This window comes from Papaver somniferum, chromosome 3 (genome assembly GCF_003573695.1).
Source record: "Papaver somniferum cultivar HN1 chromosome 3, ASM357369v1, whole genome shotgun sequence".
Taxonomy (NCBI): domain Eukaryota; kingdom Viridiplantae; phylum Streptophyta; class Magnoliopsida; order Ranunculales; family Papaveraceae; genus Papaver; species Papaver somniferum.
Genome location: NC_039360.1, coordinates 208,768,443 through 208,793,842, shown reverse-complemented (window position 1 = coordinate 208,793,842; position 25,400 = coordinate 208,768,443). Strand labels below are relative to the sequence as shown.

Here is a 25,400-nt window from a genome sequence, read left to right as displayed (position 1 = left end):
TTATTTGAAATATCAAGATAAAGTAAATAGCAAAAGGGGGTTTTGGTTGTAAGATAAATATAAAGAAAATAATAAATAAAAGAGATGATTAAGGAATCCTTCACCGTTACCAAGCGATTACTGGATTAGAATACTTATCTATCTTCGGTTAGAACCATTCATCACCAACTGTAGAATAGCAGGTACGCTTTGCTATCCCCAAAACTCCTTGTATCACCGATAACAGGTACGCTTAGTCACCAGATTCTATCCAACTGAGCCGCCTTGAGGTACGCTTACAAGGTGTAACTCAACCGAATGCTTTAGGGTTTGTGAATTTAGGTTTGATTCCAGCAGTTAAACTCAGTACGCTCGGTTCACTTACTGGTGTTGTTTCCACACACAATTGCTTTACAGAATCCCTCTGTAAGGTCTCATGTTTTCCACTTGTGTAGGATATGCACGACAATTACGGATCGCTCAACTCGCTACTAGCAATAGAATGATTAATAGACTAATCTAGCGTGCACTCCAAACCAATCTAAGAATCAATCATGAACCCTAGATATAATGAAAACAAACGATGATGATTAAAACTTCAAATAGACTTATATAATAATAAAGCTTCACGCTAGAACATTGAATTCATCTTTAACCGATAGAAATTAATTACCCATAGATTTTACTAAAACCCATGAAAAATATATGAAATAGGAAGAAGAAAATAACTTGGTTTCCCCCTATAGGGGTAAACCATATATATGAAATAAAACCTTTCCTCTCTCTATTCTTTTCTCCCTCTCTAAAGTTGTCTTTTTTTCTTCTCGGAACTAAGCCTTATATAGACTTTCCCACCGACATCATTCTCCGGAATTTCTTTATTTGATAAAAACTCTTAGTTGGTCAACTGTGTTTCAGATGGGGTAGAAAACAGCTGTTTCTGATTCTATGTAACAAGGAGCGTCGTAGCAGAATGAGCACGGCTTATGATTGGTTGGATCTTCAGTGGGGACGACGTGGCTTCTTAACAGCTAACCTTACATTTAACTTGGTGTACCCTGTTGTACCAAAATCCCATTTTCCCATACGCGCTAAATATTTCACCTGCTCGGAAATCTTTTCATATTTATCCTCAACTAGTATTTCACAGCAACCAAACTCCATCACCGCCTCTCTGACTTCTCTCAAACTCGGCCCCATATCCAAGTCCGGATCCGTAACTCCATCTTAACTTCCTCTATCACCGATCCAGCAACAACGAAGAACCATCAGTCCTCATTATCAATAGCAAAGCTCGAGCTCCGTCCATCTATGTAACAGCATCGATCATTATCTTCATTTCTCCTTAACTACCCGAGTTCTTCCCTGTTTAGTTTCGACTCATAGACATCACTGAAACACCCCTCATCATCTTTGTGTCATTCATGGAAGCAACGACCAACTCCATCAATCACTGGCAATCTCCGTTACCCGAGTATTCCATGTTCAACTATGTTTCTTCACCACCGATGATCCTCAGTGTCATGGTTGGCTCAATAGCAGTAACACCACAAGAATCACCTCGAGACAACCAACAGACACATTGTTATCGTGATCAATCATGATCGATCATCACCAACGGCAGCAACCACTTTCTCTCTTGGTTTCGTCCTGCTCAAACACTCTCCAAAATCTCGTACAAAAAATCCGTGTTCTTCCCTGCATCGAATTAGTTGTAATGCAGCAACACGAGAATGGATGGAACTAGTCGTGAAAGTCGAACAAGTTCTGTCCTGCTTGAGTATAAATGGTAGAAGACGGTGGCCCTGAGTAAATAGGCCGGGCGCCTTAACAGCTTTTGAATTCCGGCTCCCCCCCAAGTAAAGGACTTGACTTCCTTTAGAAGTTCCTTTAAAACAATTCACCCCTTAACAGAATGCCTGCCCCTTAATGTAAAGTGGGGGTGCCAATAGTACTTGCCCTTTCAGTCTTCCAAGTTCTTGTTTTACTCGTAACTTCTTCATACGAACTCGGAATGACTTTGTTCTTTCGCCATTGACTTCGTCTTCTCATCCTCTTCAAGATGATGACTAGGAGAGCTCTATTTGAGCGAGTTCCACTGGGTCTTTGGCCATTCTTCACTCGTGACTTCACTTTTGTAGTTATTTCCACTTCTTTTGGATGATTCATCTAATAAAAGACATAAACTAGAAAACAATCATAATACAAGGTAATATGAGAGAAATATAACTAAAACCAGTACGGAATTGACACTCTAAACATGTAAATTAAGCACTTATCACTAACCAAGAAGTTATCCCTTAGTAGAATTACAGAGCATGATTAGTAGACACAATGGAGAAGTCCAAAAGTTTTCTAGCATGAATGTGACGTGACAAACATGAGCTAGGTAGGGAGGTCTTCGTAATTTACAAAACCAACTCTTATTTCTTCAAAAGAAAAAGAATCCCATTTTATTTTCCCTATTCTTCCCGTTTTTCTTTCCTTTCACCCAAATTTCTTCTACTGATTTCCAAGACCAACTTGAGGAATAAAGTCTTTTGGTTTAAGCAGTTCACTGTCAAATTTTTGGAGAAGAAGTTGGCTTCCACCAAAGTAGGGGGTTTTTCTTTCCCTTGATTTTCTTGTTTTACTTGTATAAATCAAAATGATTTGGTGGATTCTTCCTTGTTTACATGACTCCTGAAATTCACTAAATGGGTATTTGGTAATCATCTTGGTTTCATTATTTATCATTTTGCATTATGGAAATTTCAATTTTCGTGGTAACTTTGCTTGAATCTGCCGAGGGGGTGATTTTTGTTTGATAATCCTTGCTAATGTGAAGTGGGTTTTATTATGCCATTTCGGTTTACGAACTTTGAAATTCGATTACTATATTTGATTTTCCTAAATATTTGGAAGAGTCTGCAAACATTGTTCTAATTTCCCTTTTTATCATTACAGCTTAGTTTCCAAAGTAGCATATCACATGTTTGTAAAAATGACTTAATAAACTATGTTTTGGAAACATGCAATGCAACTTGAATTGGTTTTATTCTTCTTGTTAATTCTTAATTCTTGTATTTCCACTAAATGGGTATTTAAAATTTCTATTCAACTGTGATATTTATGATTCATGATTGTGAAATTAAACAAGTACTCCACATTGTTGATTTAACCCCACCAAAACTGAAACTTAAACTGTTCCTGCCATGTTTTATTTCGACTTTTCGCAACAATCTATGTACCTTATTACTTTTGTTTATCAATTTTTATCTTAAAGAGGGGTTTCCCAGCTTTCTAACAACACCAAAATTGCTGAAATCCAACACCAAATGAATATTAAGCGAATTTTCTATTAGACTTACGAAACTGAACTTTTCTGAACATGTTGCTGCTGTCCCGTTTTGTCGAGATTTTTCTGCACGACTATGTATCCTTTTGCTTCTACTTATCATTTTTATGTTAAAGGACACTCTCCCAGATTTCCAACAAGACCAAAATTTCCCAATTTCATTGACGAACGAATTTTGTATCAGTTTTTGATTTAAGACTCCCGAAACTGAATTTTCTGAAAACGTTCCTCCATGTCCTGTTTATTTGAGACATTTCGACTCATCTAGATGCCACATTTCTTTTGGTTATCATTTTTATGTTGAAGAAGGCTTTCTCAGCATTCCAACTTGACCAAGTTTGCTGAATTCCATTGCCTAAAGAATTTTGGGCGAATTTTTGATTTTTGACTGCCGAAACTATATATTCTGGAAATGGGTCATATTGCTCTTTGATTTTGAACTGGTTTCTCTTCTTGCTTGCTTCCACACTGATTTGTAAGGAACCATCTTATTTATTTGTTTTTACTCCGTGACTCTCTTTGGCAGCCAAGCATGGTTAGTTTGTTATATTTTCAAACATTATCAAGTGAGATTTGTTCCTTAGTTTGTGAATCTTGCAATGAATGGCTCGCTGAGTTTACTTTTCATTTTGCATAGTGATTAGTAGCCTCAGTTACTTGTACATTTCCGTAATGTAGATTTTTCCTATTGAACATGGAATTTCATGATTTACGGTAAGTGATTTTCGCTTTCATGATGAGTAGTTGTGTTAGGTAAGAGCTTATTTTACAGTTATGTGAATGCTGCCAATGTTGTATGTGTATTACTTCTTCGCTATGGGTTTATGAGGTTTTTCTTATCTTGTGGATGTTTCCTCTGCTATAAATGAATTTGGTTGGAAACTAGTGCGCTCTACTTTAGGAACTTCGGGCCTAAGTGGCACCCCACCAACTCGAGGGCAACCCGGAAGATCGTTGCGGCAACGATAGATGGTAACCAGAACTACCCTGACGGTGGCACTGACCATGAATGAGTAGAGTAATTTTATATGAATGGCAGCTTGCAAATGTTTGTGAATAAATGCTTTACATTTACTTATGAATTTCAGATTCTAGTTTTATGCTCTATTGATACTTTAAGCTTTGGAATTTTATTTGTATATCTTTTGGCGCTCGATTATCGTTATATCTCCTACTGGGTTGTGGACTCACCCCGTGTTTTTTTGTTTTCCCACAGAGTTAGGATCATTCTGGAGCAGCAAGCTAAAGACGCAAAGTTGGTATTTACTTTGTCGTCCTTATATATATATGTATATATCAAGCAAGCTAAAGACGCAAAGTTGGTATTTACTTTGTCGTCCTTATATATATATATGTATATATCATGGCATAATAACAAGTGGGCATTGGGAGTTTTTTGGAATGGTGATCAGTTTGCTACAAAGTATTTCCGTTCATATTTTGTTATGTATATGTCTATCTGTTTGGAACATTTTCTGCTGTCGAATTTTACTGCATCCACAAGTCGTGTTTTATGTATTATTACTTCTTCAAATTTTTACCTTAATGAATTGCTAAATTTCAACTAATGAAAGACTTAGTATTATGGAACTTTGATTTTGTTGTGAAGACATATGTACAAGGAAATACATATCGTTCTCCATCATTTGAGTATCTTTGTTTCTTATGTTTAACTGCCACTATATAAAATTATACTCTTCGATACGTTATTTTTGAATAAATTCATTTTGTTTTATGTTTCATGTATCATTTTATACTTCTGAGTGACGGGCGGGGGTTTGGACCTTGCTGGACAGTTTGAAATCCAACCCGTTAGAAGGAAAAAATTTACCTGTCCGTTACAGGTCTTCCACAATATTAGTCATAACGGTCACATACTCCTCCTTGTTGTTCGGCACATACTCTTTTGCGGATGCAATTCTGTCCATAAGGAATTTCGTTAGAACACTCATTGCATCATCCTCAAGCTCTACCTTTCGAATAGCTTCTTGATCATTATAAAGATCAAGGCTTGAGTAAGATACACTAGTGTCATCATATTCCTCTTCGTCTTCATCTTGATCCCAAAAATATTCTGATGTACACCTTTGGGAAATGTCACCATGAGTTGGTTCAAGCGATGTATCTTCATAATCATCATCACTTTCATAGTTAACATAAGATTGGTTCTCGCTGAATTTAGTGTTGCTAATCTCAAACTCATCCTTTTGAATAGGTGAATGATCATTATTAAGATCAAGAGTTGAGGTAGTTACACAATTATCAACGAAACTTCCCAAAGATTGCTCTTTTTCAACATTAGCATCAATCAAATATTCATCACAAACCACAGGAACATTAGAATAGTTATTGCTTTGAAAGCAAAGTTCTTCCTTATACCTTTCTTCCTTATATTGATCAATACCTCTTCGTAAGTTAGCAATACCTTCACGAAGTTCTTGGAGTTTGTCGTCTTTAGTCTCTTTAGCTTTTTGAAACTCTTGTTGCACAAAGTTGGAAAATTTGTCCAAAAAGTTAGAGACATGTTGTTCACGGGCATAAGAATCCTCCAATCCTTGTGGTTGTTCACACACATACCCGCCATAAGGTTGTTGGTACGTATGAGGACCACAATATTCCGTAGGACATTGATCTTAGCCAATAAATTGGTTTTGATTATATCCATGGAATGATTGGAAGTTGTCATATTGTTGAGGTTGGAAGCCGTATTGATTGTTCCAATATACTTCATCCATGAGAAATAGGTACCTGAAACACGATTCTCAAAACAAGGTTAAAAACTAGAAAATAAAAACAAAAAAAAACAAAACCAAAAATAAGAAACCAAAAACAAGTGACAACCCGCTGCCTCCCCGGCAGCGGCGTCAAAATTTGATCGCTGTCGTAGGCGTCAAAAATAATTACACTTTATTACTAATCAAATATATAATGAAGCAAGGGAAAGAAAGGATCGTTCCCACAGAGAGGAATAAGGTTGTCAAGTTGTTTCAGTTTCCTATAATAACAATTGGGGGGTTTTCTGATTTTTATAAAGTAAACTAAAATAAAAGCAAATAAAGACAAGTAAACAAATCAAATCAAGTAGAAGAGATATTGGTCAAGGATTTATCTTCATTCACAAACATGCTTTTTTAACAATAACTAGAATTGATTTTTAATCTCAACTTAATCAAAAGCCCTAAGATACCTTGATCGCAAGAATATCCCGCTAATTTCCTCTTGTCATCAACAAACACATTAAAAGATGCGAGTATGAGTTCTATCTAAGAGAACAACCTGACGTGTAAAAGCACTAATCAAGTTTAATTCCCTAGATGCATTAAGTTCAATGAAATCAGGCCAATCAAAGCAATCGAACGTGTAAAAGCACTAATCCTGTTTAACAAAGGTTATGATCCACTTGTGACTACTAGGATGCATCACTATAAGAAATATTCACAATTATGCTACTTGCAATTAGAAATTTATCATTTTTTTGTATAATAAACTCTAATCTAGCAATAAAGATGAAAGTAAACTCAATCGATTCGCGATTCGACTAAACAAGCATTCAAATCATGTGACGATAATAATGGTGAATCATAAACGATAAAGCATGGAGACAAAACTAATTCATTGTATAAAAATCATGTTTGGAATTCCAACTTATTCCTTAACCAAAAGAAAACTACCTCATGTTCATGGAGTTCATCCAAAGAAGAAATAAATCTATCATGTTCACAAACCCTAGAACAAAAGTAAAAGTGGTTCTCCTTAATGGAGAGATAAATTTAGGTTCAGAAAGCCTCCTCCCTTTTATAGCACGGAAAGCATCCATAGGGTTGTTCGGCTAGGTCTCTGGGCAGCTCACAACTTTTCTCAAACTGGTCCCGAAAATGTTAGGCCCACAACCCATTTAACACTTGGCTTGTCAGTTCCAGAGAGCTGACAACACATCTTTACATTCATTCACTTCCTCCTTTTATTTCTAGCCTTCTTCACTGTAAAAGTTCATCACCTAACATTCATCTAATAAGTAGTTTTACTTCATTGTTCTTGCGACCCATTCTTCAGATTCTGTGTCATTCATTCATGTACTCGCCACCATTCAATCTCTTGTTCTCTCGGATTGGCAGGAGCAACAATTCACCTCCATCTTCTTCTCATCTCAGCTGTTCCACCTGTAGTCTCCCATCACAATTGCACCCTTCACCATCTCAGGATCAGCTTCAGCTGCATCAAACCAACAATACCAGTACCATCTTCCATCCCTGGATTCAACCTAAATGTTGTAGCTTCATGCCTGCAATTGCTCATTTTTTCATGTCTGCAGCATCAACACCTGCAGCTCCCCATCTAGTCTAGTCCCAGTTTTCTCAACTACAACACAGTCCATTGCAGCAACTTATTCCTCCCTTGAAAATCATCCATGCTCTAACTGAAGTAACCATGATCTCTGGTTTCACCGTCTCAGGCCCGTCGGTTGCCACAAACCCATCTATCTTGCAGACCTTCATGTACTTTCCAGAACTCAACCACAATCCACTGCAACAGAAACTTCAACTCTTATCACAACAACACTTGCAACTTCAACTTTAATCTCAACCCATTACAGTCCCATTCATAATTCCAACTCCATCTCAGAGGAACTCCACTGCTGCAACACAATACTACCAGATCTACTTCATAATCTGTAGTGCAACATTTCAGACAATCTGTAATACAACCAGTGCATTTCATGGCTGCGACTTCAGTTCAAACACACATTCATATGCACCCCATGCAATTCAATCATTGCACATTATTCTGTATTCACAAACTTCAGACCTTCAGTTCATTCTTAAGCAGTTTCGATTCCACCTGTATCTTCTTTTCAATTCCATGGGTCCCTGCAACACCATAGCATGACTACCACAACAGCATGAAAGCTTCAGCCACAACTCTTCTGGAAAACCTGCATTGCACTTCTTGTTCGTAACTGCATACAGCTCCAGTCCACCATCTTTTTCCATTTTGCACTGCAGCAACAAACACTTCCTTGGTCTTTGAAAATCAGGTTCTGTGTTGCTTCAATAGCTCAAACCAACAGACTTGAGCCAAACAAAGATTGAACCTCTGCAACATCACTTCAGTCCACATTCCATTCTCTCCCTGTAATTCTTGCTCATAACCAAACCATTAACCTCAGGTCCCTGAGATCCCATTCAGACACACAACCAGCTGCATCTCCTCCAGATTCTTGTCTATCTGCATCAGCCAACTGTAGATGTATCTTCTACCATTCTTCTCCCTGTATGAATCAACCACCAACACTTGCTCCTGCAATCTCTACAGATCCACCACAGACACCAACACTTCTTGGCCTAGACTGCAAAACCTTCATTTCAGCAACAACGGATGTTGTTCATCTTCTTCATTCCAAGAACCCATTTTAGAATCTCAAAGCTCGGAACCCTAATTTCACCATATTGAATTAGTGAACCATCAGGACCTTTCTTCCATTTTTGCATCTCGATCCAGGTTCATATCTTAATTCGACCAACAGAATCCCCCAACCAATTGCTCCATCAGTAGCACAACTACGAACCCAAAACTCAAGTGATTCGTCTTCATTCTGTCCTCCAAAATCGATGGCAGAAAACACCCACAAATCATCATACAGCGATCTCCTGTTGCTTTTATAGAAACCTTTATGTTAATCTTCCTCTTTCACTCAATTGCAGCTAATTCATCTCTGTGAATCTCAACCATAATGGTGCAGCTGTTTTCCTCGGAATCAGATGAGAAATGATTAAGAGAGTTTTCTCTGAAATCCAGGGCTAGTGTAGGAATGATTCTGGATTAAACACCCCAGCTCTGGGGAACCCCAAGATGACTTTAGGCACCCATATCTTGATAGAGATCCACCCAGTCCATATATTGCTTGTCAATTCCAAATAACCGAAAACCTAAATTCAACTCAACTGTCAGTTATGGGGAACTGACAATCCATTCTTCACCTGCTCCTTTCTCAACCTCGCTGACTCCATCACTCGCGTGTGAGTTGACCTTTTTTCCATTTTCGCTCCAAATGAATGATTTCACCTTCTTTTGCTCCAAATGACTCCATTGCACCTGATAACTCAAAACTACACATAAGACACATAATTTACAAGAAAACTCGCAAAGAAAGCATAAACAATAGATATAAATATAGGTCACCTATCAACCATCGACGACTAATAGCCAAGTATTAAGTTTCTTTATTGAAGAAAAGATCTCATAGCAGATTTTCACCATAGATAGTTTGTTCAGTCAAATCTTGGCGGTACGTTAACTGAAATCGATTCATGTGAACTCGAGTTCATTTCTTATAGGTTGGATCGCACCAAACATAGATTGTTAGATCTTTTCGTGTTTTCCTGCTCTGATACCAATTGAAAAGACGAGGGTACCTAAAGATACCACAATCTTAAACTTTTCCACCTATAAGTCCTCTTACCAAAAGTGATTGTCTATGGACTGAGTCAAGACAATACAACGAATTGGTATTCACACTTTGTGTGATCATCTATGGATACGAGATCGAGACAGTACAACAATCAAAGTGTGATTACTTGATAATAGGTTCGGACTTAACCAAATTCTATAGGATCACTATCAAGTAATACAGAGTTAAAATTTGTGTAATTTACTTTAAATTATAATAACAACAATTATAATTACGGAAAATAAAAGTAAACGACACAGCAAGATTTTGTTAACGAGGAAACCGCAAATGCAGGAAAATCCCGGGACCTAGTCCATAATTGAAGACTCTTAGAATTAAGTCGTTATACAAAATCAAACCAACTTCGTATAGTTGAGACCAAGCAACTAAACATATAGATCACTTAGTTTCTTCAGTATCCCTGCGCTTCCGACATTCTATAAGTGCAGGCACTGGAACAATTCCTTTGGTTCTTATTCCAAACAGTAAAGGAACAACAAATATATTCGGTAACAACTCTATTTAATCTCAGTGATATGAGTTAGACAAAGGCTCTTCTGTTTAATCCAATAAACTCCTTTGTCGGGTTTAGATATATCTATCCAACAACTACCAAAGTAGCAGAGTTTAGATTTTGCAATGAAATATAGAATCTACCAAGATATTATATAGTGATGCCGATCTACACAACTAATCAATCAAATCTACCAAGGATAAAACGGTTATAGTTGGATCCCAGCCGATCAAGTTTTATGCACACCAAAGATATGAAACGGATAAGAAATCTTCTTTGTCTTAAAATCTTCTTTAATCTTCAATAAACACCTGCACACCACAACTTGAATCTCTTGTGATCAATCACGCACATAACAGAGTATGTTAAAAATGGATTATCACAAGACGTCTTTAGATCTACAAACAGTTCTAAAGATCCCGTCGACACTTTGACCTAGTTTGAGTAGATCTTATATCAGAAGAGAAGATTCGCGAGAATAAACAAACTAGGTGCAATCAAAGTTCAACAACCGTTAGTCAATCAAATCAAATCGAAAACAAAAGATAAACCGCAAGTATCTAGTTTCCCACCAACGGTACTAATATATCTTCTCAATCCCAAAGAAGTCTTTAAACCGAGCGGCCGTAAGAGATTTCGCCTAATTAGGTTACTTTCCTCTCCGGATAGGCGACTCCACCAGTACCAACACAACTAGGTAGTTTTGCTGGCTCTGAGGATTAGTTTGCTCAAAATGCAAACTTTGATATTTATACACCAAGGAAGTTTGGACACCAAGGAATTTCCAAAACCGAAAATATTCTCAAGATATGCAATAAATTCCAAATTCGGTTTTCATAATTCCAGGAAATGCTTTGTCCAAATATTGACCAAAATCTCTAAGAAAATCTTCAATAAGTAAATGCATATTACTAATTTTATTTTCCAAATATAAAATTAAAAACCTTAATTAAAAGATTCTCAATTTATTTTCGATCCGGGATTCTCCTGTAGCTATTAAGGAATATCTTTGAACAATAAAAGATAAGCGTTACCGCACATGTTCAAAGTGTGTCGACATCTTTACTTTGTAAGTCCTTTTTTATACTTACAATCTTGGAATTGATTTGCGACACTTCCAAACAAGTTTAAAATTGGTTCATCTAACTTCCAAGAACTATGTGATTGATTATCCTATCAAATCATTAAACATGGGTTTCACGGTTCTACCAAAACAAGTTTCGGTTCTACCTCCATGTGGGTACTAGAATTAGTCACGCTAGTTACCAAAACTTGATTGACTAGGTACTAGGATCGGTTCCCACATATATATGGTATCTAACTTGTATTTGTTGCACATGTTCATAGGATCGGTTCCTAATATCTAAAAACGTGTTGCACATGTTCATAGGATTGGTTCCCAATATATAGAAACTTGTTGCACCTCTTACAAGGATCGATTCCCCTCTTGTGATCGGTTGCACCTCTTACTAGGATCGGTTCCCCTTTGCATAGAGTTGGCCATACACATAACACTAAATCGATCATACCATATCAGGTGATTACTTAAGATCGATTTCACTAATAAAAGTCATACCAATACAAAAGTCAGGCCTTGTGAATAGTTTTACTAAGAGCATAAACAAGTCATGAGCGGTTATACTAATCACACATATTGGTAGTTCAAAAGATATGCAATGAATAACAATACCAATAAGCCTAGCGATTTTCCTTTCGACTCACAAAACAAGTTCATGAATTTACTTCCTTTAAACGAATGTAAAACATTGTTTCCTAGGATGAAATCTTCACCTCATACCCATACATAATCACAATAGCATTCAAACAATTATATCGATGTCTTATATACGAAGTTCAAAAGATAAGCGTTATACTTCGTATTGTATTCCTTAATACTACGTCTAACTAGAGTATAATCATTCATAGCTTCGCAGTTATGTTTTCAATATGCACGACTTAAAAGATACGTTAGGGAATGAAACAGTTCAAGTCAAATACTACTAACCTCAAGTGGAAGGATGATGTCGTCGTTGTAGCTCCGTACTTCTTCACATTCTTCAAGTCTTCATGTAATACTTGTAATGTCTCATATCCTAATACTTTCAAGCTATCCTATACGAAGTTGACTCTAGTACATAATCAAGCAACTCTTTAAATGAGTTTTGGTTCACTAAAATATGACAACCAAACTTGACATACCAACGCTTGGTGGGTTCAACAGAGCTATGCTCTAACAGATCGATTCAACGCACAACCTGTGATATTTCAATTATATAAAAAAATATAATGTGGAACAGAAATAACACAGACACCAGAAGTTTTGTTAACGAGGAAACCTCAAATGCAGAAAAACCCCGGGACCTAGTCCAGATTGAACATACATTGTATTAAGCCGCTACATACACTAGCCTAATACAAACTAACTTTGGTCTGGATTGTAGTTGAACCCCAATCAATCTCACACTGATCCAAGGTACAATTGCGCTCTTTACGTCTCTGATCCCAGCAGGATACTACACACTTGATTCCCTTAGCTGATTTCACCCCAAAACTAAGAGTTGCTACGACCCAAAGTCGAAGAATTTAATAAACAAATCCGTATCACACAGAAAAATCTACATGAATAGATAAATCTGTCTCCCACAGAAATACCTACGAGTTTTGTTCCGTCTTTTGATAAATCAAGGTGAACATGAACTAATTGATATACCGGATTTATATTCCCGAAGAACAGCCTAGAAATATCAATCACCTCACAATAATCTTAATCGACTAGCGAAACAAGATATTGTGGAATCACAACCGATGAGATGAAGATGTTTGTGACTACTTTTCTATCTTGCCTATCGGAGAAATTAATCTCAAAATCCAATCTTACGATTGTACTCAAACGATAGAAACAACAAGATCAGATCACGCAACTACAGAGAAAATAGTTGGGTCTGGATTCACAATCCGAATGAAGTCTTTAAGTCGTTAACCTACAGGGTCTCAATAGAAACCTAAGGTTAAAGGAGAATCGACTCTAGCTTACAAAACTAGTATTGCACAGGAGGTGTGGGGATTAGGTTTCCCCGTTGATAGCATTCTTATTTATATAGTCTCCAAATCAGGGTTTGCAATCTAAGTTACCTTGGTAACAAAGTATTCAATATTCACCGTTAGATGAAAACCTGATTAGATTCAAGCTAATATCTTTCAACCGTTAGATCGAACTTAGCTTGTTATACACACATGCAATGTAACTTCATTTAGGTTTGAGTAACCGTACCTAAGCGTGTACAAGTCGTTGGTTCAACAGTAGTTAACCGATGGTTAGCCATATGAGCACTTTCATATCAACCTTATTCATATTCACTATAACTAGTTCAAATGACTCAAAAGAACTAGTTAGAGAGTTATTCAATTGCTTAGATCTTATAGAAGTATACAAGACACAATCGAAGCAAAAACAGTTTTGATTCACTCGAATCAATTCATGAACATTATAGCCACGGTTTGCAAAGATTGCATTCCTTAATTTATAAATGTCTTAGTTCACGAATTAAAATGTTTTTAGAAAATAACCCACTTAAGTACGCATACTGGTATGCATACTTAAGTACCCGTACTGAGCTTGTTTTCAGTTCACAAACTCCAGTAGAAATTCACGGGATGTGAACTTCCGACAGTACGTGTACAGGTACGCGGACTTAGATCCGGTCATCCTGAACAAGCAAAGTACGGATACTTTGGTTCAAGGATTTTGAACTTACACACGTATGAATTCACATACAATGTTTATATCCAGACATGGTTATATATTTTAAACTCTCATTTCAATCATTGAAACATTCTTAGAGGATGTTATATAGTTGTTATTCACAAACTATTTTTCATCAAAGCGATTTTCAAGTAATTGAAATAATCAACATGACTTTCGTCACTAGTAAAGATGAACTTGGACAAAGCGAAATCTTACCAACACATATTTAGAAAAATAGATAAGCGAGATAACCTCGGCTCGAAATAACAAATGTGTATAATCGAAGTCTATATAGCAATACGACTTTTGTATCAAGATACGAGATAGAGTAGATATACTTTTGAGTGATAGATAAGTTCAAGTCTCCACATACCTTTTTGTAGATGAAGTTCCACCAGTTCCTTGATTAGTTATTCGTCTTTGCATGATGAACGTCGTGGAGTCTAGAGCTCAACTATAATTTCTATCCTAGTCCGAGACTTAGCTATAAGTAGACTAGAAATCAAGACTTATAGTTTTGACAACTAAATTTGACAAACAAGCTTGAGATAGAAACGCTTACGAGTTCGACTGAGAAGTTATCTAACAATATCTTTCATGATAATTCAAAAGTGGAACACAAGAATCGGTGGAATAAGAAACGAAATAAACCAAAGACTATAGATTGTGAGAAATCCATGGTCACGAAAAAGTCGGTTTCTGACTCCTGTGGTGAGCAAGACATTGTTCACCACAACACAACTTGATTGTGTTGAAAGTGTATCCTCACCAAGAAATTCCATGTTATGTATACGGTGAGGGAAACACAAGAATTGGGGCGCGCACATTATGATGGGTATGATTTTGAATCTTTGGTAACATTGTAGAATTCGATTGGAATCTTCTAAAAAGGTATGTCTCTAATCTTGAGCAAGATTTATGTTTTTATTATTTGCTTGAAGTACTTATAATGATTCATGTACTTGTGTTTTCGTTCATGTCTACCTAACTTGATTTGTGTTTAAGGTTCTTAAATGTTCCAGTTTGAAAGTAGTTGTTTGGGATGTTTGGCCTTCTTGGTACACTTCAGGATGCATACCAGTTTGCATACCATTTTGCAAACTAAAATTTATAATAAAATCCAGGGAATTTAGTTTGCATACCCGTTTACAAACTGAAAATTCAGTTACTCCCGTTTGCATACCCGTTTGCGAACTGGCCCGTAGACGTCGATATTTGGTAAACTTGTTTTGGACGTAACTTCTTCATCCGAACTCGAAATGATCTCATTCTTTTTGAATTATTTTACTATTTGAATTCTCTTCAAAATGGTGATGGCAAATCCTGGATTTGGGTGATTTAAGATTGGTCTTTGTTCCGTTTCTTGTTTTTGAGTGTTTTGCTCTGTTTCATCGCACTTGTTCCACTTTTCTCGGACTTGGGCACTTGGATTTTTGGAGTACTTCTACTCTTAGCTCATTTGTAGATTTTTTAAGATTGTTGTTGGTGAATAACAAATAAGAAAGTTCAATAATAGGTTGTAGTACACGTTACTCTGGGATTCTTGAATGTTCACAATCCTCTTTTGTGAACTTCGGTGCATGGTCTTTATTGACTTTGTATTTTCTTCTTTGTTAAGAAAATCTTTTTATACGCCTTTGGTATCCATTCTTGGTGTAAATTCATGCGAAAAAAATTTATTCTACTTTCTAAGAGCAAAGATTGATTTTGCAGTATTAATCTTTATTGGTTTTATATATTGCAAAAAATGTTATGGGATATGTGTGTTTACGTCCGTGAACTATATTGTCCCATATATGTCAAAAGTTAAGTACATTATGTCATTATGAAGATATTGATAGAATATAGAATGAACTTTTAAATTATATTTCAAAGATTAAGTCTATGGTATCATTATGCAAATATTGATGAAAAACAGAATGAATCTTTGAATATTCCGCAATATTGATCTTTCCCTGATCCACTTCTATGTGCAAGTATTGTACGGCTCCGTAAGTTTTCTTATGTTGAGCATTTCCGATTAAATTAATCATTAGGGTTCATTTGTGGTTAATTTAATTGAGTTTTCTGGATACAAATTCATGTTTCATGAGATTTGTTAATGTCCAAAGAAAGGGATAATTAGAGTTTAATACTGAGGTTTTGACCAACACTAGGCTTTGGTCTAACATTTGTCCAACGTTAGGGTTTGGTACCTGGAATGGACGTTGACCCGCGTTGACTTCCTTAAATCTTGACTTCTGTTAAAAAAATTATACATAATATATTTACTAAACAAGTTTACTTTCATACCCTTCAATTTATTGAATATTTACATAATAATCATCGGTAACCCTAATTTTCTAAAAAGAATAACACAACTAAATCTTTGTTTTTCCATACTATTGACGCCACCGGCATCATTTTCTCCGCCTCTCTATCTCCGCCATTGTAACACAATCACAACCACCTTCTCACTTTCTCTATGTCTTTTCTATTCTCAACCCATCTTCTCTCCCTTCTCCAAACCCTAAAACAATAACAACACGATTCTGATTCACTTCTGTTTGGATTGATTTTTTAGTTTCGTGAAGTTTATCTGAATATTCATAGTGATAAATCATATGAATCAAAGATTACAGTAAAGAACATATGATAGTGATTTTTTTAAAATTGGTCAATGGGTTTCTATCGAATCATTGTGGGTTATTATCAAAATCTAATTGAAAAAATCAAGATTCAATTTAGGGTTTTGGGAAAGATTGAAATTGAATGAGTTACAGTAGTAGGATTCAGTTAAATGAGTAATTTTATGGAGATTGAAGAGATGATTGAGAGTACGAGGAGGATATCGAACATTGGGTTTGTAGCAATTTCAAATTCTAACCCAGTGGTGAGTTTGTGCTCGAATTGCAGAAGAAGAAAGATGAGCTGAGATGCTGATTTAGGGTTCTTTCTGTAATGATGTAGGAGATGAAGCTTGGAGTTCATATGTGGTTTGAATCGATGGTTCAATTGAAGGAAGTGGTGAGTTTGTGCTCGAATTGCAGAAGAAGAAAGATGAGCTAAGATGGTGATTTAGGGTTCTTTTTGTAAAAATGTAGCAGATGAAGCTTGGAGTTCAAATGTGGTTTGAATCAATGGTTCAATTGAAAGCAGTGGTGGAATTTTCTAGTATGGGTTTTGTCTAAAATCGATGTTGGTTGTGATTACAACAACAACGACAATAGTTTAAGGGGTTTATTTGTGGTCTGGTGTTGATGTTATTTGTGGTCTGGTATTGATGTTCTTCAGATCTATGGCTTTTTCGAGCTTTTGTTTTTTGTTATTATCAATTTTAAAAACTTCTCTGAGTTTCCAGAAGAACATAAAAAGATAAAACGGTTAAGGAATGATGTTGAGATACTACCATTGATTAAATATGGTGTTCTTGATGCCAATAGTTGTATGTTCCTGTGGCCGGTAGTTGGGTGGGGAAGAAACAGATGAACATAGTAGGGGTACACTTGTAAACTCATAATTTTAAGTTATTTTTAATTTATTAAATTAACTAAAGTATGGTCATAAACAATCAATGTAGGTCAACATCCAGTCCAGGTACCAAACACTAACGTTGGACAAATGTTAGACCAAAGCCTAGTGTTAGTCAAAACCTGAGTATTAAACACCAATTATCCCCTAAAGAAATCCTTATTTTCATGAGTTTTCTTGCTCAATTGAGTGTAGTTGTGGAATATTGTAGGAGTTATCTTGTATCTTTATAAACTCCATGATGAATACACTAAGTTCGACTATGTGAAATCATCGAAACAAAGTTGATATGTTCATTTTTAGTCATGAAGTATCTCTTTGAGAATTTCATTATGATCCCGCTAGTTTTTATACCTTTACCAAATTATATTGATAAAAAGGGGGAGAATTATTTTGTAGTTCACACTACATATAATGAAAAAGCGGGGGTCTAACAACACCACCCAATATTTCGCTTAGTAATCTGTATGGACTAACTCCGAAATACTCTGCTAGAGAATCAACTAGACAGTCAGACTCAATCTAGATAAAAGTATCTCAAGGAGTTAATATCTCTCTCTTGATTTGATTTTTACTCAAGCTAAAAACAATAACGAGTCTTTATCAAATACAAGGAATACTTGGACGGTACCAAAGACCAATGTCCAAGGATCAATAAATATCAATCAACAACCAAAGGTTGGATTTCCAATTGATGATCACGAACGCACAACCTGTATTATTTCAATTATATAAAATATAATGCGGAAAAGAAATTTTGTTAACAAGGAAACCGCAAATGCAGAAAAACCCCGGGACCTAGTCCAAATTGAATACACACTGTATTAAGCCGCTACAGACACTAGCCTACAGAAAACTAACTTCGGACTGGACTATAGTTGAACCCCAATCAGTCTCCCACTGATACAAGGTACAGTTGTACTCCTACGCCTATGATCCCAGCAAGATACTGCGCACTTGATTCCCTTAGCTGATCTCACCCACAACAAAGAGTTGATGTAACCCAAAATCACAGACTTGATAATAAACAAATCTGTCTCACATAGAAAAGTCTATAAAAGGATAAATTTGTCTCCCACAGATAAACCCTAGGTTTTGTTCCGTCTTTTGATATAAAATCAAGGTGAACAGGAACCAATTGATAGTCCGGTCTTATATTCCCGAAGAACAACCTAGATTAATCAATCACCTCTCTACAATCCTTCCTGACTACACAAGCGGATTATCGAGGAATCACAAAAAGTGAGACGAAGATGTTTGTGACTTCTTTATCTTGCCTATCGGATAACTCTCACGATCTCAAGCCAATCAATCGATTGTACTCGTACGATATAAGATGCAAGATCAGATCACACAACTACGATAAAGTAGTATCGGTCTGGCTTCACAATTCCAATGAAGTCTTTAAGTCGTTAACCTGATTTTAGAGAAGAAAATCAAAGGTTAATGGAGATCGACTCTAGCGGGCGCACTAGTTGTACACAGACGTGTGGGGATTGGTTTTGCACAATGCTAGATGTCTCCTTTATATAGCCTTCAAATCAGGGTTTTGCCTTAGTTACAAAGCAATCCTTATTCACCGTTAGATGAAAACCTGATTTAGATTCAAGTTAATATTTCTCAACAGTTAGATCGAAAACTTATCTTGTCACACACACTTGGGTAGACGTTTACTGGGTTCGTGAAAACCATGCCCAAACGTGTACGTGTATGTTGGTTCAACATAGTAACCCAAAAGGTTAACCATATGAGCATTTCATATTAACCTTGTTCTTCTTCACCATAACTAGTTCAATTGACTCAAATGAACTAGTTACAGAGTTGTTCTATTGCTATGAGATCTTATGTAACTACACAAGACACAATTGAAGCAAAGATGATTCGATTCGATTGAATCGGCTCATGAAAATTATAGCCACGGTTTGCATAAAGTATTCCTTAAAAACTTACTGTTTCATGTTCAGAGCACATATTTAGATCATAACCTCTTAAGTTCACAATCAAGTTCGCGGACTTATGTTAATTGGTTGAGTTTTCGAAACTCAGAAGAAATTCTTGGAATGAGAACTTACGCCAGTTCTCGCACTGGGTTTGCGGACTAAGTTCGCGAACTAAGCACACAAATTAGTATTTGGAAAATCCCAGCAGAAATTCTCGGTCGAGAACTTACGACAGTTCGCGGACTTGGCAAGCCAATTCCACAATCCTCCTGATTTCTCTTGATCAACAAAGTTCGAAAACTTCGGTTCAAGGAATACATGGTTATGTAATCTAAACTCTTATTTCAATCGTTGAGACATTCTCAGAGGACGCTATGTAGCCGTTATTCACATACCGAATCACGTCAGAGTAATTCTCAAAGTGATTGAAACTTTTCATGACTTTCGTCACTAGGTGAAGATAAACTTGATCAAAGCGAAACGCTTTACCAACACACGATTTTGAGATAAAAGATAAGCAATGAATGCTCAGCTCGAAATGTCAAATGTGTATGTTCTAGTCTATATAGATACGACTTTTTTCTTATAAGAAGTAGGAGATATAAGACATAGATTTTTGAGTGATAGATAAGTTCAAGTCCCCACATACCTTTTTGTTGATGAAGTTCCACGGTTCCTTGTTTAGATCTTCGTCGTTGTATGATGAATCGCCATGAAGTCCTTGAGCTCAACTACACTTTTCTATCCTAGTCCGAGACTTAGCTATGTAGGCTAGAAATCAAGACTTATAGTTTTGATCACTAACATTGACAAACATGCTTGAGATAGCAACGCATGCGAGGTTGACCGAGCTATGATCTAACAATCTCCCCCTTTGTCAATTTTAGTGACAAAACTATTAATACATATGAAATACAAAAAGGATAAACTTTAGTGGCTCCTATTCCATAGTCTAATCTTCAGCGTTCCTTGAATCTTCATCCTTTCAAGTACTCCAATGATACCAAAGGTTGTAAGTTTAGCACCATCGTTGTTGAAGATCCATAGCTATAACAATGAGAGAAATCGAGATTCTCGATCATTATTATACAATGTCATAGTATTATTATATAACATCAAAGTCCAATTGTATCACGACTTTAACAATAATACTACGGTGATATGTATCACTCCCCCTTAGTCAATACTCCATCTCGATCATGGAAACCACTCCCCCTTACACAATAATCCGAAAACCATATGTATTTGTAGTGTGAACTACAATATTTCTCCCCCTTTTTGTCAATATAATTAGCAAAGGTATAAGAATGGGATCATAATGAAATTTCCACAAGAGACATTTCATGACCAAAAGAAAAATACATACCAACTTAATTTAGATGCAATCTAATAGTCGAAGCTAACAACAATCATCAATGAGTTTTAAGATACAAGATAACCCCTATAAAATTCCACAGCCGCACTCCCCGTAAGATATTACCATTAAGCACAAGTTCAAAAGAACTCTCCCCCATTTGATGTCATTCCCGAGAGAACAACAAGAGCGACCTTAATTTCGAAAGAAAAGAAGGATTTTTTATTGGACACCAAGAACCATAGGAATGATTTTCTATATCCAAAGCTCAACCAAATTAATCACAAGTAAACCCATGATTAATTCAATTGGAATACACAACTAAATCAAACCACAAAAGTGATCAATTTAATTGAAAGTGCTCAACATAAGTAAACTCACGGAGCTACGACTAAGTCAATCACATGGAGATGACTAACTTAACCGTTCAAATACTCAACATAAGGAAAACCTTACAGAATATATGACTACATTAACCAAAGAACATGATAGTGTAGCCTTTCATATACTCAACACAAGAACTTGTGGAATATATGAAAACTCAACTAGATTAATTATAAGAGAACCTATAATTAATCTAATTGGAATATAAACAACCAAACTAATCATCGAAGTAATCAATTTAATTATTTTGGGCTCAACATAAGAGAACTTATGGAACCCCGACTAAGTTCATCATAGAATATGACAACCTTAACCGTACATGTACTCGATATAAGATAGAAGACTTATGGAGTACTAACTAAATAACCAAACTAGTTGATTAATTTAGTTCCTAATGCTCGACATATAGCATCTTATGGAACAACCAACAAAGCCGAGGTAAATCGACTTAGTTGTAAGGTGCTCAACATAAGACACACAATGGAGCCTTCACGGTAAAACATAATAAAATGGATCAATGAAGATCAATACCATGGATAACATACAAGGATCTATTCTATTTTCCACCATAACATCATAATAGACTTTATCCTTGTTGAACAAAAGATTTTATCCTATTTTCCATCAAATACGTGATTACATAGGCTTAAATTTTGTATATATCAAAAGTCCATTCGTCCTTTCATCAATAAGAATACCGATTCATGAACTTCTTTACTTTTGACAAAATATGGGACCTTCAAGTTCACGGACGCAAACAATACATATCCCATAATAATATTGCAATATCACAAACCATTAAAATACTGCAATAACAATCTTTGCCCTTAGAAGGTAGAATCGATCTTTTTCGCACGTATTTATACCAAGAGTGGTTACCAAAAGCGTATAAAAAGATTTCCTTAACAGAGAAGAACATACAAAGTTATTGACGACTATGCGCCTTAGTTCACATGAGATGATTGTGAACACTCAAGAATATATAGCAATGTGAACTACTACCCATTCTCGAACTTCCTTCTTTGTGATTCACCAACATCACTCTTGTTACAGCCACAAAATAGCTTAGAATATGATTTCTCCAATAATCCCAGTGCCCAAGTCAAAGAGAATAGAACAAGTGCAACGAAACGGAGCAAACACTAAAAAATAAGAGACAGGACAAAGACCAATATTAACTCATCCAAATTCAACAATTATCATCTCCATTTTGAAGGGAATTCAATAAGGAAGAGAATGCAAAAAGAATGAGGTAAATCCGAGTTCGGAAGAAGAAGTTACGGCCAAGACAAGTTTACCGAATATCGACGTCAAGCATGCATACGGGTTTGCAAACGAATTTTCATGACAAAAAAAGTTTGCAGACTGGGTTTGCGAACTTAAACCCCTGGATTTTGATTTTAAATGATGGTATGCATCCCTGGAATGTGTACCATGAAGTCCAAACATCCCGAACAACTATTTTCAAACCTAAACATATAAGAACCTTAAACACGGATCAAGTTAGGTAGAAATGAACGATAAGCAAGGTACGTGGATCATAATAAGTACTTAAGCAAGTAAAAACAAAAATATTGCTCAAGTTTATAGACATACCTTTTTTATAAGAATTCAATCGAATTCTACATCCTTACTGAACACAATCTGTGTGCCCCGGTTCTCGTACTTCCTTTACCGTAACAGGGCATTCCTTGGTGAGGATGCACTTTCAACACAAACAAGTCGTATTGAGATTAACATTGTCTTGCTCACCATGGCACCAAGAGAGAGTTTCTTTCCATCAACTCTTACATCTTGTAGTGTTGAGAAACACCCAAGGAAATTTTTTTATAAGTCTATCAAAAAACTTCAAGAGAACCCAAAAGGATTTGTGTTTCTGAATTCTTGTTTTCCAACTTATAAAAAACAGTTTCTGCAGATAGTTTTTAGTACTGAGAGGGGAAACTCTTTTGATAAACAGAGACATCCTAGCTTCTTCATAAAAGAAGGCAATACTACTATCTTGATATGAAGTATCAGGAATTGATCAACGAATCAATTCATGCTTTGAGGTGATACACTCAGATGACTGAGATTTAAACTCCTCTTGTAATTCGTTTAGTTTTTTACAACTAATTGGATTACGTAGAGAAGGAGCATTTCTCTCACTGATTAGTAAATAAATATCAACCTCAACATAAATATTATTCATCATAACTTGATTTAGCATGTCAAGAGATTTTTTCTCTTTCTGGAGGTATAACTCAACATCAAGAGATAAGCTCTCAAGCTTCTTTTCAAGCCCTAAAAATACTTCAAGGGATTTTAAACCTGGTGGAGGTTTAGATAGAATTTATTCTACATATTTAATTAAATCATTCATGGAAGGAATTCTGAAACCCTTGGATCTGGTGGTGCATTTATTGAGATAGCACTACTGTCCATAGAGTCAGATCGCTTACAAACACAGACTTATAAGGTCATTAATGTGTTTGCCTGCTCTGATACCAATTGAAAAAGCGGGGTCTAACAACACCACCCAATATTTCGCTTAGCAATCTGTATGGACTAACTCCGAAATACTTTGCTAGAGAATCAATTAGACAGTCAGACTAAATCTAGATAAAAGTATCTGAAGGAGTTAATATATCTCTCTTGATTTGATTTTTACTCAAGCTAAAAACAATAGCGAGTCTTTATCAAATACAAGGAATACTTGGACGGTACCAAAGACCAATGTCCAAGGATCAATCAATATCAATCAACAACAAAAGTTTGGATTTCCAATTGATGATCACGAACGCACAACCTGTATTATTTCAATTATATAAAATATAATGCGGAAAGAAATAACACAGACACCAGAAATTTTGTTAACGAGGAAACCGCAAATGCAGAAAAACCCCGGGACCTAGTCCAGATTGAATACACATTGTATTAAGCCGCTACAGACACTAGCCTAGTGCAAACTAACTTCGGACTGGACTATAGTTGAACCCCAATCAGTCTCCCACTGATACAAGGTACAGTTATACTTCTACGCCTCTGATCCCAGCAGGATACTGCGCACTTGATTCCCTTAGATGATCTCACCCACAACCGAGAGTTATTGTAACCCAAAATCACAGACTTGATAATAAACAGATCTGTTTCACACAGAAAAGTCTATAAAAGGATAAATCTGTCTCCCACAGATAAACCTTAGGTTTTGCTACGTCTTTTGATATAAAATCAAGGTGAACAGGAACCAATTGATAATCCGGTCTTATATTCCCGAAGAACAGCCTAGATTAATTAATCACCTCTCTACAATCCTTCCTGACTACACAAGCGGATTGTCGAGGAATCACAAACAGTGAGACGAAGATGTTTGTGACTTTTTTATCTTGCCTATCGGAGAACTATCACGATCTCAAGCCAATCAATCGATTGTACTCGTACGATAGAAGATGCAAGATTAAATCACACAACTACAATAAAGTAGTATCGGTCTGGCTTCACAATCCCAAAGAAGTATTTAAGTCGTTAACCTGATTTTAGAGAATAAAATCAAAGGTTAATGGAGATCACCTCTAGCGGGCGCACTAGTAGCACACGGACGTGTGGGGATTGGTTTTGCACAATGCTAGATGTCTCCTTTATATAGCCTTCAAATCAGGGTTTTGCCTTAGTTATAAAGCAATCCTTATTCATCGTTAGATGAAAACCTTATTTAGACTCAAGCTAATATTTCTCAACCGTTAGATCGAAAACTTAGCTTGTCACACACACTTGGGTAGACATTTACTGGGTTCGTAAAAACCATGCCCAAACGTGTACGTGTATGTTGGTTCAACATAGTAACCCAAAAGGTTAACCATATGAGCATTTCATATTAACCTTGTTCTTCTTCACCATAACTAGTTCAATGGACTCAAATTAACTAGTTACAGAGTTGTTCAATTGCTATGAGATCTTATGTAACTACACAAGACACAATTGAAGCAAAGATGATTCGATTCGATTGAATCGGCTCATGAACATTATAGCCACGGTTTGCATAAAGCATTCCTTAGAAATTTAATGTTTCATGTTCAGAGCACATCTTTAGATCATAACCTCTTAAGTTCACAAACAAGTTCGCGGACTTAAGTTAATCGATTGAGTTTTCCAAACTCAGCAGAAATTCTCGGAAAGAGAACTTCCGCTAGTTTGCGGACTAAGCACACAA

At 36.1% G+C, this 25,400-nt stretch overlaps 1 long non-coding RNA gene across 1 annotated transcript; it reads left to right on the top strand.

Moving 5' to 3' along the window:
• The first annotated feature begins 2,435 nt into the window (after window positions 1–2,435).
• On the top strand, window positions 2,436–4,961 carry LOC113362063. The gene is made up of 3 exons (XR_003365529.1): window positions 2,436–2,574; window positions 4,203–4,288; window positions 4,533–4,961. It is a non-coding gene; the product is annotated as an uncharacterized LOC113362063 (long non-coding RNA).
• The last annotated feature ends 20,439 nt before the right edge of the window (window positions 4,962–25,400 follow it).